Source organism: Cetorhinus maximus, chromosome 6 (assembly GCF_964194155.1).
Source record: "Cetorhinus maximus chromosome 6, sCetMax3.hap1.1, whole genome shotgun sequence".
In the NCBI taxonomy this organism is placed as follows: domain Eukaryota; kingdom Metazoa; phylum Chordata; class Chondrichthyes; order Lamniformes; family Cetorhinidae; genus Cetorhinus; species Cetorhinus maximus.
The window spans coordinates 41,269,352-41,283,200 of record NC_135884.1 but is presented as its reverse complement, the minus strand read 5'-3'; the positions used below and the strand labels follow the sequence as shown (position 1 = coordinate 41,283,200).

The window sequence follows — 13,849 nt, the reverse complement described above, 5'->3', positions numbered from 1 at the left end:
TGTGGGTGTTCGTACACCACATGGACTGCAGCGATTCAAGAAGGCGGCTCACCACCACCTTCTGAGGTGCAATTAGGAATGGGGAACAACAGCTGGCATAGCCAGTGACACCCAGATCCCACGAGCAAATACAAAAAATACCAATTCAGTAATTTACAAATCAATTTTAGAATAAGCTTTGCAAGTGATTAACTTAATTTAGCAAATATAGAGGCCATTTTCAATCCACCTCTTGTCAAGAATGTCACATCATAAGCATTATTTTTATTTATGATGAAGACTGTTTCAAAATGAGTAATAGTGAGTTTATTATTACACTTGCACCAATAGCGTGAAATTCACAACTGAAATAAGAGAATAATGATGTGAAAGTTCACAAGAGGGCAGCCTTCCTATTAATAACCGTACCTCCTGTGTGTGAGAGGAGGAAGAAACTTCGGAGTCAGCAAGTTACAGAAATTCCAACTTGCAGCTGTGTGAGGAAAACCAAAGATTGCAATACTCAAAATAGGAAAGGCACAATTTTTCATTGGGTTTATTGCTAAAATAATTTCTATGCCACGTCCATTATGGCTAGAAGAGAAATATACAGGATATGTGTCACTTCAATGTAAAAAATTTTGAGGTTTTTCAGCAAAGCTAACATGCGTCTTTTCTATTTGATGTGAATGGTCGCTAAACCCCAACTCTGTGGTGGAGTTGGAATTTTTATGAAAAATCCTAGAATGTTTGTTTAAATTCACTTCAGTTGAGGTTGAATAGATGTGGTTATTAAGCATTACTCTTATAATAATCTTTGAAATACAGCTTAAGCAGTATTATAGGAGGTACATGAGTTCTAAATAAGTTGCTGTGCTTGACTTTAATTGTAAATATGCAATCAAAATCTATTTTGGCTGTGATTTGCAACATTTAAAGGGACTGTAGTCTATGTGACAAAAGCAAATATACATCATAGAAAACTGATATAGCTGAAAATATTTTTTTTTAGAAGTACAACATTTTTGCAACATTGTTATGCTGCATACCTTGTGAATTTGGCTTTTGTAATTGTTGGTTGTTTCCACCAATAAAACCCTGTTCATCAAAGTCATTCACACCAAAATTATTTACAGATGCAATTTAGATTGTTAAAATTAAGAGAACAGTACAAAGTGTATATGTTACTGGACTAGTACTTTGGAGACAGAGATCAATGATCTGAAAACATGACTCAAATCCCATCATTGCAGCTAGAAATTGAAATTTAGTTAATTAAATAAATCTGGAATGAAAAATCTAGCATCATTAATGGTGACAATGAAACTAACAGATTGTTGTAAAATCCCACCTTGTTCACTAATGTCCATTAGGGAAGGAAACATTGTTACAATCCCTGTAGAAACTAATAAGTTTTTTAAAAGAAATTTGGATTCCTAGTGACTGACTTAAAGGATTTGCACAACATAATTTCAAGTTTTAAGACTTTTACTGTAACAAACTAAAATCAACATCAACTAAACATTACTTACTAGGCTACTAATACCCTAAATGACAGAAAATACATCCCTTATTGATTTCTTAATATGACCGAAAACCCCGTGTTACTTTTAAACAATATGCCATATCCTCAGCAGAATTGTTGTCTTCACAGAAACCAGTCAAAAGTTACTCCCAGCTTCCAACGGACTCACTACTCCCCGCTTCATTGAGTTGTAAGTCAAAAGCCATTTCCCTCAGTTTTCTGAGAATCCCTGAACTGACTTCCAGCAGCAAGGCCCACTCCAGTGATTCCTTCTTCTGGCCACATCAGGGGGAATCTTCATCAGTGTCCCTAAATCCCTGCAGGTTCTGCCTCTTCAGTCAGAGGACAAGCTCCCACCAGCATTCTGCCTGGTAGCCTTTTCAGCTGCTTTGCACTGCAGCTGTTGTTTTCCTCTCTCACCCTCTCTGTCCAGGGTTTTCTTAATTGGACTGCCTGAGAGTCTGTAAGTCTACCCATGGCAAAGCCAAATGCTCTGTCCTTTGTTGTCAGGTGTTAAACCTGGTACATGAATTTCAATAGCATTTGACTGAGCCCCCAGTCCCCATGATAACCAGGCTACATAGGCTTATTGTTGGGCAGAACTAGTAGCAGGTCATGTGTCCGTTTTCATAACCCTGTTTTACGTTAAATTAAACAGACAGTTTCAAACAGAACCATCTTATAATACCTAATGATCATCATAACCTGATGTCTTTACATAGTCTAGCAAATACGTGACTCCAGACTGACCTGAACGTGGTTGACTCTTAACTGCTCTCTGAAAAGGTCTAGTAAGTCACTCAGTTGTATTCAAGAAGGCAACTCACCAGTATCTTCTCAAAGGAAATTAGTAATGACAGTAAATGCTGGTCTTGTCATTACCTTTTTTCAAAAAAAAATACAGTCCCTTGTGTTTTAGGTTTCAACCATGTAAAGATACATCACTGAGATAAGAATATTAAAGAAAGAAATGATTACTCAAAATACTGTACATTATCTTTGACCTATATAAGCATTTAACTTAGTGTCATGTGCCTGGGAGTAGGCTGCTTTCCAATCTTGTCAGGGTAATGGTGCATGATGCAAAGGTGACCAAAGAGCAGAGGAAATAAAATTGAGAAAATAGGTAAGCGACTTTTTTTAAACTAAGAGCCTTATGACTTATTCATTGTTTTAATACCATAACAGACTGCAACCCTTTTCCTGTGCTTTACTTAATAAGTAAAGTATGCCTCTTCTCCTTCCCCAACATGGATTGCATTATACAAAGAAATAACATTTTACAGAATAGAGAAAAAACATTAGCCCAATACTTAATCACCCACCTACTCAGTTCCTCAACATAAAGCTCAATCCCCTTCTCTCTCCAGGAACAAAGTCTGTTCAACGCATTAGTACCATGCACTTCATTGATTTTGCCTGGTAATTTATTCCACCATACACTTGGATGCAAATTGATCTTGAATTCTCTTCTATATCTAACCTTTTAATTTTTGACTTGTGTGCCTTGGTATTTGAATATATTGCCACGGTGAACCATCAACTTGGATCTATTGTGTTGATTCCCTTCATAATGATGGGATGCCTTGAAGTCTCCTTTTGATCAAGGGAAACAATCCTTAAGTAATTAACCTTCCTCAGAACCTAAATTCTTTATATACAATCATCTACATTGCTTTAGAAGAGGTAGATTTTGATTGACTAATTGCACATTTTTTTGAGAAGGTATCATTCCACATTGATGAAAGGAATTAATTACTGCACATGTGGACCTTTGAGGATGTCTGCCTCTGGGGTGGGCTCATGGCACTATTTCGAAGAATATTAGGCAATTTATGTCCTGTGTCCTGGCCAATATTTATCCCTCAATAAACATCAAAAGACAGGTTATCTGCTCATTATGATATGGATGTTTGTGGAGCTTGCTGTGCACAAATTGGCTGCCACATTTCCTATGTTACATTAATGACTACACTACAAAGTAATTTATTGGCTGTAAAGCACTTTGGGACATCCTGTGTTACAGGAAAGGTGCTCTGTGAATGCAAATCTTTTTTTCTTAATTCAGTAGCTATTGTGTGTAAGATATACATGTGGACTAGTAACTGCTAACAAAGAAAATGGTTTGGAAAAGAAGCTGTAGGATATTGTAAAGGGAGTTAGGTCACTATAGAGGAAGGTAGCAAGTGTAGTGCCTCATGCCTAAGCTGGAACTTTACCTGTTCTTGATAAATATATAAATGACCTAGAAAGTAATGAAAAGAAAGACTTGTGTTTATATGGTGCCCTTCATGATTTCAAGATGTCCCAAAGTGCTTTACAGCCAATGAAGTACTTTTGAAGCGTAATCACCATCGTTATGTAGGAAACAAAACAGCCAATTGGCGCATAGCAAGCTTCCCCATACACAGCCATATGATAATGACCAGATAATTTATTTTTGGTGAAGTTGATTGAGGGATAAATATTGGCCAGGACACCAAGGATAATTCTTTGCTCTTCTTCAAATAGTGCCAAGGGATCTTTTACTTCTACCTGAGAGGGCAGATGGGACCTCAGTTTAACATGCCATCTAAAAGATCGCACTTCCAACAGTGCAGCACTCCTCTGTAATACACTGGAGTGTCGGCCTGGATTTTGTGCTCAAGCCCTGGAGTGGGACATGAACCCATTACATTTAATTCAGATGCACAAAGGCTAGCAAATGAACCACTGGGAACACCCTCAATGTAAGCTAAGTAAATTGACAACTGAAGGGCAGAGATGTGAAATTCAGTAGTGGTGGCGGTGGGGGGTCAGGTGTGGTGGGGGGGTGGTTGTTGGAGTGTGTAGGGAATTAAGAGGATAGCGATGGACTTCGAGAGGACATAGGAAGGCTGGTGGAATGGGCAAACATGCAGCACATGAAATTTAAATTACACTTCTCTACATTAAGTGAAATTTAATGCAGAGTATGTAGTGATACATTTTGATCAGAAGAATGAGGAGAGGCAATATAAATTAAAGGGTACAATTCTAAAGCAGAGGGACCTGGGGGGTATATGTGCACAAATTGTTTAAGGTGGTAGGGCAGGCTGAGAAAGTGATTAAAATGCATACAGGATCTTGGGCTTTATAAATAGCGGTATCAAGTACAAAAGCAAGGAAGTTACAGTGAACTTTTATGGGAAGAATTTTCCCTCCTGACGGGGGGAAGTACAGAAGCAGGCGCGGGCAGGCGTGTCTCCGATCGGCGTCCCCGATTGGGGGCACACCGCCAATTTACATGAGCGGGCCAATTAAAGGCCTGCCCAGCGTGACATCGGCCAGGAAGCGCTATGCGATCCCTGTGCGGGCATGGGGGGATTCCCTCAGCCGGGAGTGCGCTCTTTCGCGCATGCATGCGAAAGAGCGTACTCATCTCCCTGAGGCTAAGTGCTGCATCAGGGAGATCGGCGCCAAATTTAAAAGTGGTAAAGGTGCACAAACAGAATTTACTTGACATGTCCCCTCATGTGACACTGTCACATGAATTGGGACATGTCCATCACTTTAAATCAAACATTTATAAAAATTTTTAAAACCCTCATGAAACCTCATCCCGCCTGTGGATGAGGTTTAATGCATTTTCTGAAGCCCACCAGGTCTCCTGGCCTGCCCGCCAACATTAAGGTTGGATGGACAGTTCCATTAATTATGTCAATTACTTTTTGAAAGGCTCAATAGGCCGTTGACAGGTTGGCGGGCGCACAGCCGATTCGGCTGCGCCCCCGCTGACCTAAAAATTGAAATGACGCGGGGTGACGTCGGGAGTTCCACCTGACGTCATCCCGTGTCATTTTATGCGTCAGCGAACGGGCCTCGCCCCCCCCCCCCCCACCCACGCAGGCCGACCTAAAGATCCTGGCCCATGAAACACTGGGTTCAATCTCAGCTAGAATACTGTTTTCAATTCTGGGCACCACACTTTAGGAAGGATATGAAGGCATTAGAGGTGCTGCAGAAAAGATCTATGAGAATGGTTCCAGGGAAAGGCAGTTCAGTTGGATCAGTTGAAAAAACTGGGGCTGTTTCCCTTAAAGAAGAGAAAGTTGAGAGGAGATTTGATAGAGGTGTTCAAAATCATGAGAGGTCCAGACAGTAGATAGAGAGAAACTGCATTAGCAGAAGAGTCAACAACCAGTGACACTGATTTGAGGTGAATTGCAAATGAATCAGAGGTGACATGAAAAACATTTTTATGCAGTGAGTGGTTAGGATCTGGAGAGCACAGCCTGAGAGTGTGGTGGAGGTAGATTCAATCATTTCAGATACATGAACAATTGGAACATTATTTCTTCGCCGAGCACTTTGACTAATAAAGACAAGAAGTTTGGAATTAGTTAATGATTTTAAAGAGTCAGGTTAAAAATAGTAAAGATCAAGTTGAACCCACTCAAAATACGTAGAAGTTTTCAGCACCTGTTTCACTTACAATGTCTGCATTTTGTCTAGCAACCCATTCAAATGTTTACCTCTTCAGAATTGTTTCTGATGTCCAGGTCAGTTTTCCACATTAAGATTTCTTCATGCTCTGTGGAAGAGTTGTTTCATGTATTTGGGCCAGCCTAGGTATGATGGTTTCCAAGTCTAGAATTGAATTTCTCCAAAAGATATTAAACTTTGTTGGCAACTTTTTCTTTCTTTAAAAATCATTATAGTAAACTTAATAGATCAAATTTGAATCTACAAATAAATTATTGTTGGGATGGAAGTTCATGACACAATTACTATTTGGTCTATATGTAAAGAAAACAAAGGTTTAATGATTGCTGAAATCTATATACTGTATGGTTAAAACATAGAAAGTGAAGTATTATTATATAATCATGGAAATTTTAGCACAGATGCAGGGCATTTGGCCATCATGCCTATGCGGGGCTAGCTTCACATAATTGAATCTATTTTAATCTCATTTCCCTGATCTGTAATAATTTTATTCAAGTTTTTATTCAATTGCCTTTGAAATCTTGTGGTTAACTTGGCTTCAATAGCCATTTATGATACATTGTAATTTTCGTTTGCTTGAAAAAATTATTCCAACCCTCTCTTTTTATGTTCCCAGTGCTGATCCTTAATGTATACCCACTTTTTACCAATTCACTGACAAATAGAAGTTATCTTTTGTCAGTTATCCTCTCAAACCCTTTCATATTTTAAGTCACGTTTACTACCATTTCTAGTGAATTCAAGTCTCTTATGATAACTATGATTCTTATCTCCTAAACTGTCGCAGTGAATCTACATTGCAACTTTTCCACGCCTCAGCATCCTGTTTATAATGGGGTATTCAAAATTGCGCACAATACTACCGACTACAGCCTAATCAAAATCTTGTAGATTCATTATTGCAGCCTTGTTTTCGTGTTCAAAACCTCTATTCATGAACCTAGAATCCCATTTGTTGTTGGTACATTTCTTTCTATCTATTTTCCTGCTTTCTAGGATTTGTGAATCTGCTCCTGTATCTGCATCTTGGGGAGTAGGGGATGTTTCTTAGATAATTAATGTAGCTATTGACTGTTGAGATATCACTTGTCCTCATGTAGTAAAATGTTTTAGTATGGGCATCAAATAATTTATAAATATTAAATGTCTTGTATGAAGGAACTTCTTGTCAAAAAATGCTGGTTCCTTTCACCATGATATTTGTAACAATTTTATCTAAATATTTAATATTGAAATTCTTTATATAATCACTTATAATTGTATTCCTCTGAGTGAGCAGTTCTATATCACGCTGTTGATGAACGCATAAAATAATTCAAAATGATTTTCTGAAAAAATCAGCCGACTAATTTTTCTTAGTAACTGACATTAAATTAAAGGTTTAAACAAACAAAAAAAATTAAAATGACAAATTTCGTGTTGATATAATTAAATTTCTCCATTGAATTGTGTTTACTGCTCTTAGTACTTCACTAAAGTTTTTACTTGAAGGCCTCAGTGTGTTTCAAAACCCTTGGCTTCATCGGAATACTTTTTGCCTCCAGTGGTTGGAGAGAGCTTTGAACTACATCTTTAGATTTCGAGTATCTGAAGTTTGAAGAATATCCCAGTATGCAATCTGTCCAACAGGAGCTAAGAGTAGCAAGAGTTTCCCCATTCTGTGATCTTTGCTTTTCTAAATAGCTTTGATAAAAACTAGAGTCTGAACTGTGAAAGCTTTTTGTGAGGCTGCACCCCAAGCCAAGCTGTTCCAGCACATCTACAACACTGGCATCTACCCACCACTGTGGAAAATTGCCTTGGTATGTCCTGTCCACAAAAAGCAGGACAAATGCCAATTACAGTCCCATCAGTCTGCTCTCAATCATCGATGGTGCTATTAAGTGGCACTTACATAGTGACATTAACCTGCTCATCAATGCTCACTTTTGGTTCTGACAGGGCCACTTGACTCCACGCCTCATTACAGATTTGGCCCAAACATGGACTAAATAGCTGAAATTTACATGTGAGGCGAGAGTGACTGCCATTGGCATCAAGACAGCAGATGACTAAGTGTGGCATCAAGTAGCCCTAGCAAACTGAAGTCATAGGAATCAAGGGGGAAAGCTCTCCACTCATTGGAGTCATACCTAACACAAAGGAAGATGGTTGTGGTTGTTGGAGATCAATCATCTCAGTCCAATGACATAATTGCAGGAGTTCCTCAGAGTAGCGTCCTAGGCCCAACTATCTTCAGCTGCTTCACCAATGATCTTCCCTCTACCATAACATCAGAAATGGGGATGTTCTCTGATGATTGCATGTTGTTCATTACCATTCACACTTCAAATGCTGAAAACCAATTGGAGCCCCAGCTAAAAATGCGATTTTCTGTCGGAATTGATGGGGGCTGTTAGAATGTGGATTGTCATGTTCTGAATATACAAATTTAGTATGCAGGGTGGCTGGGAGTTTATTTAAAACTGAGAGTGTCGTCTTGTAGTTGCAAAGTTCACTTGACCACAAATTTTAAAACAACAAATTTTCGGGCAAGCCCACAGATTGTCAACCACAATACGCTGCAGTTAACATCCTAGGTCTGGCACAGCCATTCTCTATTTTCCAGTCAGGCCTGTATAATGAAAGGGGGGGAAGGTTGGAATCCAAAATCCAGTCAGGCAACTATCAAAAATATATTATTCAATCTGATCCCTGAAAATTGGCCAGCATTAGGATGCAAAGGTAGACACAACCCTTCTCCTACTCCTACTAGCTGAGAGTGCATTAATGAGAGTCTCAAACAATGACCTGAATTTTATGATAAATTGGACAGTGAAACTTCAACATTAACATCATTACTCCTCAAACTGGCAGCAACCTCTGGAGTAAGCATATGCACAGTTAATTGTGGAGATCCAAAAGTTACTTTCAGTGATTCTATGCTTTTCCAGAGGGTGCAGTGCTGAAGTCCCCACAAACTGCAATCAAGTAGAAATCAACGAACTGATGATAATTGCCCTTTTACGCTATTAGTTCTCCTGTAAAAATCCTCGAAAAATTTGCACCTTGTTGAATGCGCTATAACTGGGTTTTTAACAATGTACAAGGTTCATAATTAGTGCTGGACAGCCTTCATGGCCCTGAAAACCTAATTTAAATTTGTGGAGTGCCGAATTTTTCCATTATGAAATGATTCAATTTTTTTTAAATAATAGTTTTCTTTAAATGTGTTTATCATACTTCAGCTTTTACCTTCATCTCAATTATTTATTTCACTCTATGAAAATTTTTAATTAATAGTGAAAAAGTCTATTTTAACATCTGGTTTGTGTATGTCAGAATACTTCAATGTGATTGGCTGCTTATCTTGCTCGATGCCATTGTTGTTGCTAGATGCATGGAGATCCCTTTGACTTGGCACCAGATTCAAACTAATATCGGGAAAGAGGAATTCCATGCCATGGAGGTCACTAGATCTTTGTGGGCAGCTTTCTTCAAGGCCAAAGACCATCCTGTCACTTCACCACTGACTGCGAAATCTGAGCATTTATATTGAAAATAAAACATAAAATGTGCATTACAAAGAAAATAAGTCATATAAGTTTTAGCAACAGTCAGAATAAAAGCAGTCTAGATGAATTAGTACAATAAATTTGCAAGAGCACTGCAGAACGCAAAGCCCTCTGCTGACCGAACTGTGTACATCAGTTAGTCAGTTAGTGCATTGCTTCATTGTATTTATGCTTTAACAGGAAGTTTTAACAGTTCCTTCCACTGCTTCTTTCACAATTGCATTATTGAATACAAAAACCAGAAAGTGATGTTCAATTTGTACAAGACATTGATTAGGTGACGCTTGAAGTATTATAGACAGTGTTGCTCACTCCCTTATAAGATATTGTTGAGTACAGTGAAGATGACAATGATACCAGAACTGATAGATTATAGTTGTGAGAAAAGCTTTAAAAAGGGAACATTTTTCATTTGCACAGAGAAAATTAAGGATTTAATAGACCTTTTAAGATGGTAAATACTGAAACATAAATGCCAACAGAAAACCTAAAATAACAGTATTTTTCTAGTTTGAGGATTTTTTTCCAAGCTATTCCAAAATGTCCCTACATAATACTGTGTACATACACAAAGCCGCATGTATACAAATATTGACGTCTTACGCACTCACGTTGCTGCCATGTGGAACACTGGGCAGGATCTTCCCTTCATCAGGTAGGGGCATCGGGCAGGGCCGGGAACAGCCGCAAAATGGACCACCGCCCACAAACAGGCTCCAACCATGATTTCACGCTGAATGGCCAATTAATGGCCAACCAGCATGAAATGCGTGCTGAGAGCCTCAGCACTGTCGGGGTGGGGGCGGGAGGAGCATGAACGCTGAAGTCTGCGCACGCGCAGGAGAGCGCACACTGATAGCTCCCTGAAGGCACAGAGCTACCTCAGGGAGCTGAAGAATTTTAAAATGAAAAATAAAGTATTTAAAAATAAGGGAAACATATCCCCACAAGTGACTCAATCACAAATTTTGAAACATCATTTTTATTTTTTTTAATTACTCTTGGAAACCTCATCCCGCCTGTAGATGAGGTTTCCTCAAAACTGCAAATGCCACCTGGCCTATTCGCTCACCTACCAACCGTAAGGTTGGATGGGCAGCATAAATATGATTAAATTAATTGATTAATGGCCTTAATTGGCCTCTTAATTGTTGGCGAGCATGCTGTCGACTCTTCACGCTTGCCCGCCAACCAAAATATCGCGCAAGTGCACAATGGCGTCGGGACAGTCGCCCGACATTATCACGCGCTATTTTGTTCCCGATTGGGTTGGGCGCACGTCTGCCCACGGGATGCAAAATTCTGCCCTATGTATATTCCTGGATACATCAATCAGCAAAGTTGCTCAATCAGGAGGTATGGACACATTGGTCTTGTGCATGTTCAGTAACTGACTCAGGTTGGGGATTAATTTTTTGGGAGTTCCAGGGTTGAAAAAGGCCACACAAAAGAAAAATAGGAACATATGTATTAGTGTCAGCTGTCACTCACAATAAGAGGTTGTGGTGGTAAAATTAATCCAGGCAGGTCTCTTGGTTAATGCTGGTTTATTTCCAAGACAACTCCTCAGCACTACTAACTTCCTAGTAGCTTCCACACAAAGTGTTCCAGCTGTACCTTTTTATTCTATCTAGTTGGGATAATTAATGCCCATCACCTGTTTAACTACCAATTGGTTTTAACAAGATGATTGCTATATTAACATCAGCTGTGGCTCACTCTCTTCTTCGAATCTAAAGGTTGTGTGTTGAAGTCATCAAGTTGTATTCCAGAGACTTGAACACAAAAGTCTAGGCTGGTTGTATAGTGCAGCACTGCAATGCCAGAGCTGTCATCTTTTAGAAGAGATGTTAAATGGAGCCCCCACCTTTCTTCTCAGGTGGATGTAAAAGATCATGTCTTGAAGAAGAGCAAAGAAGTTATCCTCAGTGCCCTGGTCAATATTTATCTTAGTCAACATCACCTAAACAATTACCTGGTCTTTATCACATCACTACTTGTGCACAAATTAGTTGCTGCGCTTCCTATCTTACAGCAGTTGGCAATTGTTCATTGGCTGTAAAGCACTTTGGGAAGTCCTGAGGTCATGAATGGTGCTATATGAATGCTGGTCTGTCTTTCTTCCCTCTTGTCTTCTCCATGGAAGTCAATAGATAGGAAAGTGGGGAGAGGTGTAAAATGAGCAGCCAATTTGATATTGCCAGTTTTACACTATTGTCAAGAGTTAAAATTACCCCAGAGAAACTATTTCCTCTACTGGGGGAATCCAGAACAAGAGGGCATAATTTTAAAATTTGAGCTAGGCCATTGAGGATTAAAATGAGAAAGAACTTCTTCATGCAAAGGTAGTGGAAATCTAGAACACTCTACTTCCAAAAAGGTGATAAATGAGCTGGGTGGTGAAGTGTGGGTGTTTGGGCATAGAATTCCAGAATAGAACTTAGCTGAAGACATGGCTGCACAAGAGGCTAGAGTCCTAAGAATGGAGAGTTTAGGAAGGGTTGCCAGACTGGAGAATGTTATATGAATAAGGAAGGGTGAGGCTGTGCAGGGATTTAAATGCATGAATGATTATTTTAAATTTGAAGCATTGGGGTACCATGATCCAGTGTAGGTCAGCAAGGACTGGAATGATGGGTGAGCAGAATCTGGTGCAACTAATAAGACTTGGGCAGCAGAGTTTATAATGGGATGACATTTATGGAGTATGAAGGATATGAACCCACTCAGGAACAATGAAAAGTCCACTAATGGGTTCTCCACTGCTGTCTACCACATGCTTAACTTCACTGGTCAATATACATGTTGGGTTTTGTACAGCACCACGCACTATAAGATTGTCCTTATCACCAATCATGTATATAGCGCCCTAGCCATTTGCTCACCTTGTAAGCTTGACGCAGAGATAGAGTGCTTCAAAGCTATGCTGTGGGACAATGACCATCCTGATTATTTGCTGTGTATCACACAAATTCGTAAATGGGTCAAAGACCCACTTTTGGACCTGAAAAGTGCCTGGTCTACCTCAGATTATCCCAGAAAAGTAAAGTATCTCAGCATTTCACACTGTGATTATTCAGTGGCTATGCAAGTAGTATCTCCCACTAACAGGATACTTCCATCAGTCCAAAAAGACATTCTGCCTACCACACAATTGGGCAACATTGTGTATGAATTTCAGTGCCGGTGCAATGCCAGTTATGTAGGTCATATGTCTCAATGATTGGCTGATTGAATCAAATAGCACGTTCCTTTAATAAGCACGTTCCATAATAAGCAGAGTACAGAGTGTACCCAACCAGCCCACACTTGTAAAACAAAAATGTCTACTTTTAGATGTGACTCCACAATTGGACAGCACTTGCTTAAAAATTCCTGAGTGCGCTAATAGCTACACTAACAACCAATTTAAGATAATCAGTCGAACGTGGCCCATTTGCACTTGCTGGAAGCGGCATGCAGTTATACTCAGGGACCCGTTTTCTGCAAACATAATGTATAAGTTAAAGCCATGCGCCTTTTAAGAGGCAACTGCCAAAACCAAGGCCCAATTGAGGCCACCGCTGAGGTTGCAGGAAGTTGAAAAGGACGCCTCCATGCTGGGATGCCCTTGAAACAAGTTGTTTATTTGTGTGCCATGTGACCTTGGTTGTGCACCCTCCAGCCGCAGCTCTGTGGCCATGGCAGCAGCCATTGCCTCTGGAGGGCCCCTTTTTGGGCCATGGAGAAGCCATGTTTCCCTTCTTGGGAACCTGCTGGGAGCCTCCTGTAAAATGTAGTAATACCCCATGCTGGCAGGCAGACATTGGGCTCCCCTCCTGGTGCCTTCCATCAGTATTTTATGAGGCCTCTCGCCTCCTAGCCTGTGTCCAGAGGGCTGATAAAATCCAGCCCCATGTCTATGAATGATGTCACTAAAGGGATACATGTAGATGAGGAAGTGAAAGGGCCCAATGAATGGATGTTCGGGAGTCTCCAAAATAACAGTTTAGGGGTTAGAAGGGAAGCTACTAGTAGAGATGCAGTACCTAAAATTTGATGGGCTTGAGTGAGTGAAAGTAATCAAGGATCATCCCACCAAGCTGAAAACAGAGGAGGAGTGTTAGAGGAGGATGATGTGGTCAGCTGTGTTGAGGACTGAACAGAGGTTAAGGAGGAGTGGGAGAGATCACAAGTTGTAGTCACAGAGATTGTGATTGTGTCTTTGCTTAGGGTTGATTCAGTGCTGTGGGAGAAGTAAAAAGCTGATTAGAGGGATTTTGTGTGTGTCATCATATTTATATCTAGCTGTTGCAGAAAGATGAAATTTAGCATTCCAACTATT

General features: G+C 39.9%; 1 protein-coding gene across 2 annotated transcripts in view; it reads left to right on the top strand.

Moving 5' to 3' along the window:
• The window catches only part of adamts9 (ADAM metallopeptidase with thrombospondin type 1 motif, 9), a 306,177-nt gene that overhangs the window by 189,777 nt on the left and 102,551 nt on the right, over positions 1–13,849 (top strand). The window lies entirely within an intron of this gene.